Source organism: Perissodus microlepis, chromosome 22, assembly GCF_051167445.1.
Source record: "Perissodus microlepis isolate ML-2025 ecotype Zambia chromosome 22, ASM5116744v1, whole genome shotgun sequence".
Classification (NCBI taxonomy): domain Eukaryota; kingdom Metazoa; phylum Chordata; class Actinopteri; order Cichliformes; family Cichlidae; genus Perissodus; species Perissodus microlepis.
In genome coordinates, this window is record NC_140481.1 from 8,768,855 (window position 1) to 8,774,854 (window position 6,000).

A 6,000-nucleotide genomic window follows, 5' to 3' on the forward strand; every position below is an offset into this window, starting at 1 on the left:
CATCTCTAAGACTTTGAGACTCCAGGGAACCACAGTGAGAGCCATTATCCACAAATGGAGGAAATTTGGACAAGTGGTGAACCTTTCCAGGAGTGATCGGGCTACAAATTTACTCGCATTGACAAATCATCGATGAGGTCACAAAAAACCATGAATTCTGCTCTCTACAAGAAAATCCTGAAGGAAAATGTCCAGCCATTGGATTATGCAACAGGACAATCATCTGAAACATACCAGCAGGTCCACCTCTGAATGAAAAGAACAAAACAAAACAAGACAAAATGGAGGTTTTGGAGTTTACTAGTCAAAGTCTGGACTTAAATCTGATTGAGAGGCTCCGGCCTGTTGGTTCTTGGAACAATGGTGCCATGATGATTAGCACTGTTACTGCACAGCAAGAAGTTCCTGACGTTGAATCCACCATATGGCTGTGGCCTATCTGTGTTTGCATGTCCTCCTCGGGTACCCCAGCTTCCTCCTACAGTCCAAAGACATGCAGTTAGTGGGGTTAGTTTAACTGGTGAGTCTTAATTGCCCACAGGTGTGAATTGTTGTCTGTTGTTCCTGCGACAGACCACCTCTCGCCCAATGCCAGCTGGAATAGTCCACCCAAACTGTACCATCAGCTGTACCAGCTGTACCATCCATCCATCCATCCATCCATCCATCCATCCATCCATCCATTCTCTTCTGCTTATCCGTATCAGGGTCTGCAGCGAATGAGGAGAATGGATGGATGGATGGACATTGCATTATTCAGGATTCCCAGTTCGGGTGGACTATCCCAGCTACCACAGGGCGAGAGGCAGGGTACACCCTAGATAGGTCCCCAGTCTGTTGCAGGGCTAAAACACAGAGACAGACAATCATTTGCACTCACATTAACACCTGTGGAACAGTGCTAACCATTGTGCCAGTATGCTGCAGCAATAATGCAATGTAAAATAAAATAAAAAAATAATAAGAGACTAAAATTAAAACATTTTTAATGTCTGGAATCAGCAAGTAAATAAAAATGAGTAAAGTGTGTTTGTTCACAGTTTACATGTACTTTAATTTGTACCAATAAAAACTGTATAACAAATGCTGTATAATATGCTGGCTGTATCTAAATATAAGATCATTTTACAAGTGCAAAGCCTATAATTTCAATAATTGAGAAAAGTAAACCTCTTAAAGTTATTTGAATACAATACTTGAATTATTGTAAAATATCATAATATCTATATAAACATAAAAAAAACTCCAATAAATCTGACTGGTGTACTCTTGTGACTGAGGGTAGAGTTCTTAATAAGTTTGCAGTTGTTGGTTTCAGTAACCACCCAAAGAGACCGCTAGATGGCAATGTTGTTCTTTTACTGTGCTCCTTTTCTCTCCCCCGCAAGTCCCCAAGCACTTGTTAAAATTAGGACTTCTTTCAAAATCTAACAATACATTAATTTTGTTTTCTTTAAAAGCGTGCTATGGTTGTAAAATTGCATCAGGAAATGTTCCAGGCACCTCAATAAAATGTAATCAGCACTATTTAGTTGCACCTCTTACTCATTTCAGGAGCAAGTGACTACTTATTTCTCTACATATACTCAATGAATTTTAGCTTCTCTTACCCTGATGTGGAAGAATCTAGACAAGAAGTAGACAAGACCCATGTAGACATCAGCTGGCCAAGATCAACTGATTAAAATGATGTGGTGTGTGTCAGAAAGAATGATTTAATTCTCTTAATAAAAAGTTACATGATGCCAACTGGCAAACCATCTGCCCAGTGAGGATTTTGAAATACAGCCCAAATCATTCAGAAAAGCACAGAGCAGACATTTTTATTTTTAAATTTTGCATTCCTTTTTGTATCAGCTGGACTGTTTCAAAGCTCAACAATGATTCATGCTTGTATATATAGCAATATTGTATTTGCTTGGCCTTCAGTATGTAACAGAAATAAAAGCCTTTAAGTATGTGAGGCTATCTTGCCAGGCGCACTACCATTTTAGATAATCCTGATGTAAATAACTCATCATCATTTATATCAGGACTGGGGGTGGGGTAGGTTTGGTCCACGTGCAGCTTGCGGGCACTGCATAACAAAGTTTATTTGACTTTAAAACACAATGATGTACCGTAATTACAGCCAACTCAAGGGAACCTCCGAGGTCTGATTATGGCAGCTGTAACATTTATTTAAGTAAAAATCATCTTGCTATAAAACAGTAATATCTCTTTAATGCTGTCGTTTGCCTGTTTCACAAAATTTCTGTAGAAAGTTTCATTTAAAAAAGATTAAATGAAAGCTCGTCAATCAGCAAGTATACTTTACCTACAGCCAAGCCTCCTGCGATATAACTAGCTACATATGAAAATTAAATTTGTCTTTACAGCTCCATCACTTTTCTTTTTCAAAACATTGGCTCAGCACAGGCTGAGGTTACACACCTCATTTTGGTTCACTGGCTTTCTGAAGCCTTTGTTCGGTGTCTGAGTCCGCATCTTTGCTTGTGTGTGGATTCAAAAACCAAAATTACTATGCAAATTAAGCTCTTTGAACAGAAAGTCTCCAGTCTTGAGTTCTGTGTTAGCTAGCTTGTTAGCTTGCAAATAGCGTGGAAGGAGTCACGTGTATATAAACATTAGCTGCAATTATGACTTCATTTAAAATCTAACAATAAAAGGATCTTTATTCCCCTCCGAAAGCCTACTTCAGGTGAAAACTGCTTCAGGACCGTTTGTGCTTGCAGTGCAGAACAAAAGCTCTAACAAGGTGGGCCAAAAGTTAACAACCTGGCGTGATATGCAGCCTGGATTCAAAGTTGCAAAGGGTCCACCAGCCTTGATTGTGAGAGGAGTGCTGAGTGGTGAATACTTGTCACTCCCTGATCAAAAATATAGTAGTAGTATGATAGAAATGTTGATTTTTCACAATGGATCCACAAAAAAACAAAATAAAAAGAAAAAATCAAAAAGCCTTCTCTTTTATCAACACAGTCTGGGCAATGGGCTACCAGACCTTTTTTTAACACATTGATTTCATAAAGTTTAAGCCCAAAGAGTTGTCCTGATAGATAAAATGTTTTATAACGTAGAAAAATACTGACAACCACCACTGCTACCTCCCATCCTCCTAGTAGATACACCTACATCCCACATTGTCTTCTTTTCAAGTTATCGCTTTCACAATAATTCCAGAAAACGTACTCTGACCTTGAGGTTGAGGTCACCGAAATTCAGACTTGTCCTAGAAATTTAGAAGATACACCCAACCGCCTACCCACCTGGCGGGTGACGACAATACCCCGTTAGCCTTTTGCAGGAATACTATTGAAATTACGTGTCTTTTCTTATATTAAGACATCTTAACTAAATATGAAGTTAAGCTTTTTTTCATTGACAAATCAAAATGGGCTGAGTTTGACATCCCTACTCTAGATTATCAACAAACTATTGGGCTGCCAGTTTAAAGCTGCTGCCTCAGCTGACATATGACCTCACTTAAATGCTGGTCAAGATCTGTACAATTCCCATCAAACTAACGAAAATGACCCCCTGTTGAGTCCTCAGACAGTAACCAGCTAAGCACACGCTGGGCGTAATGTTGGTGACAATCAAGGTGTCACCACGAAACTTGGCAGTTGGCTGCAATTTGCCTCTGCTGTTCCCGACAGCACTAAGGGGTGACAAATTAAATATCATGTCTGTTAAAAGTCCTTGTAGGAGAACTCATTCTCCATGCTTGATTTATTCCGCTGTATCACTCAGAAAAGAGTGATTACAGAAAACTCTATTGAGGCTCGTCAGTGTTCAAGAAAGGCGAAGTGTGTGGGTTAAAAAGTGAAATGAACCATTAACATTTCCAACCGTGGCGTTTTAACATGACTAGCCCACTCTATAGCCAAATGCCCTGTTATAACCCTCCGTGATCCAACTTTGCTATCACAGCAGGAGCGACCTAAGAAAACCTGCTGCACGACAGCTCAGTAATGCTCTGTGTGCACAAGAGAGCTTGGATAATTACACAGCATGAACGCACTGCTCTTAATGTTAAATACACACATTGTTAGCTCCACAAACCTTGTGTAGAAATTGGCTTTCATTGGCAAAACACTCCAGGCCTATATTTTTAATGATTTTACTCTTTTAAACACAGTTTTGACTTTTTATGACTCACTGCTTATTGAACAGAGAAGAGAAGCAATCACATATATTTACTGCAAACAACCCTTGCTTTACTTTTCCCTGCTCATCTTAAAGTAAGTACCTAACAACTGTCTATCTTTGGTTGTTATTTGCTTTAGCTCTGGGTTCCTGTCAGGTCTGGCTTATGACCCCTGTGTTGGGTTTATTTCTTTTTTTTTTTTTTTTTTTTTTACACCTAATAGTCAGGTAGTCATATTCTATGAAAATGTCTTCTGTGTTCTGAAAAACCAGCGTCAAATGCAGTTTTGTTATAAAGGACTCCATATAGTCCTGCTTCTATAGTAATTACAAGGGTAAGTAGCATCTAGTGTGTGTTAACACGATGCCACAGTCCTTCCATGAGTGGATGCAAAGAATTAAGGTACAGCGGTCCCTTGCTATAACGCGGCTCAAACTGTATGTTTGCAAGTTTTCTCCCAAACAAACACAACAATGTCGACAGAACGTTTTGCACCGCCAAAGGAAAGGCAGAGGAAGATGCTAACCATCGCACAAAAAGTTGGACTTCTGGACATGGTAAAGGAAGGCAGAAGTTACCGCATTTTTCGGACCATAAGGCACACCGGTTATAAGGCACATTAAGTGAAACAAAACAGTCAGATAAGTCAAACTTTACGCAAATCATTCTTCTTGCTTCCTCTACTTCTGTAGCATTGATTAATTAATGATGAGTTCACTCGCAGCGCTCTATTCCCATGTTCTGGACCTGAAAACAGGGTTTGATCTTTGCTTCATTCGATAATACTGGTCTTATTTTTCTACGAAGGTTTGAACTTTGAGAGTGTTTAAACAAGAGAGTAAAGTGTAAAAATGTTCATGCCTGTCTTAGAAAAGTCTATAAAGTGTGTAGTGAGGGGTTTTACAGCCTAAAACATCTACAATAATTGTAAAAAATAAAGCTAAAGCTGGCTACTTGGCGGATTTCACCTATTGCAGGTTATTTTTAGAGCGTAACTCCTGCGATAAACGAGGGACCACTGTATTGCAATGGTCCAGTCAAAGTCCAGACCGTAACGCAGCTGGAATACTGTGATGGGACCTTAGGGCTACTGTGCCACAAATCCTAATAAGGAACTGAAGCAACATCTGAAAGAGGAGTGGCCAAAATTACTCCGCAATGATCTGATAGACTGATACGTGAAACTAAGTCATACAGAAAACAATTCTTTCCAGTTATTGCTGCTAAAGTCAGTTCTACAAGGTGTAGTAGAACCTGTGAAAACCTGGTTTACCTACCATGCTGAATAACTTTCTGTACAGGGATGAAATGTTAACACTTCGAGCAATGGCTTGAACCCTCACCACTTAGCTTCTAGCTTCATGATATTGGTGGTGTGCATGGCTTTAAAGCATTTGGCTGACTAGCATTATGAATCACAGCTCAGAAGCATTGAGAAGACTGCAGCCAAGCCAGTGGGCATTGTGAGGATCTGCTTTGAGCTAAGTACCAGTCAGCATGCCAGCTTGTTCACAGTCACAATCCTAATCTCGGCTGGCTTTAGCTATTGGCTCAGACCACCCATGTAGGCGTCTTGCTCACCCAATCAGAAGAAAAATCTGTTTTGCCTTTTTTGACCTGATGGAAAAAGTAGCACAGAAAACATAGCATCATTTTTATCTTCTGATTGGATTTATTTGCCAATTAAAGTTTTTCAAACTAATCAAACGGTTATAATTGTTCTTCACAAGATCATATAAGTATATTTATATAAATAAAAACACTTAGACTGTGCGCTTTTATTAACTATTCCACTAGTGTTGTGTTACGGTGTTGAACTATTCATAATATTGTGGTGTACTTATTTGACA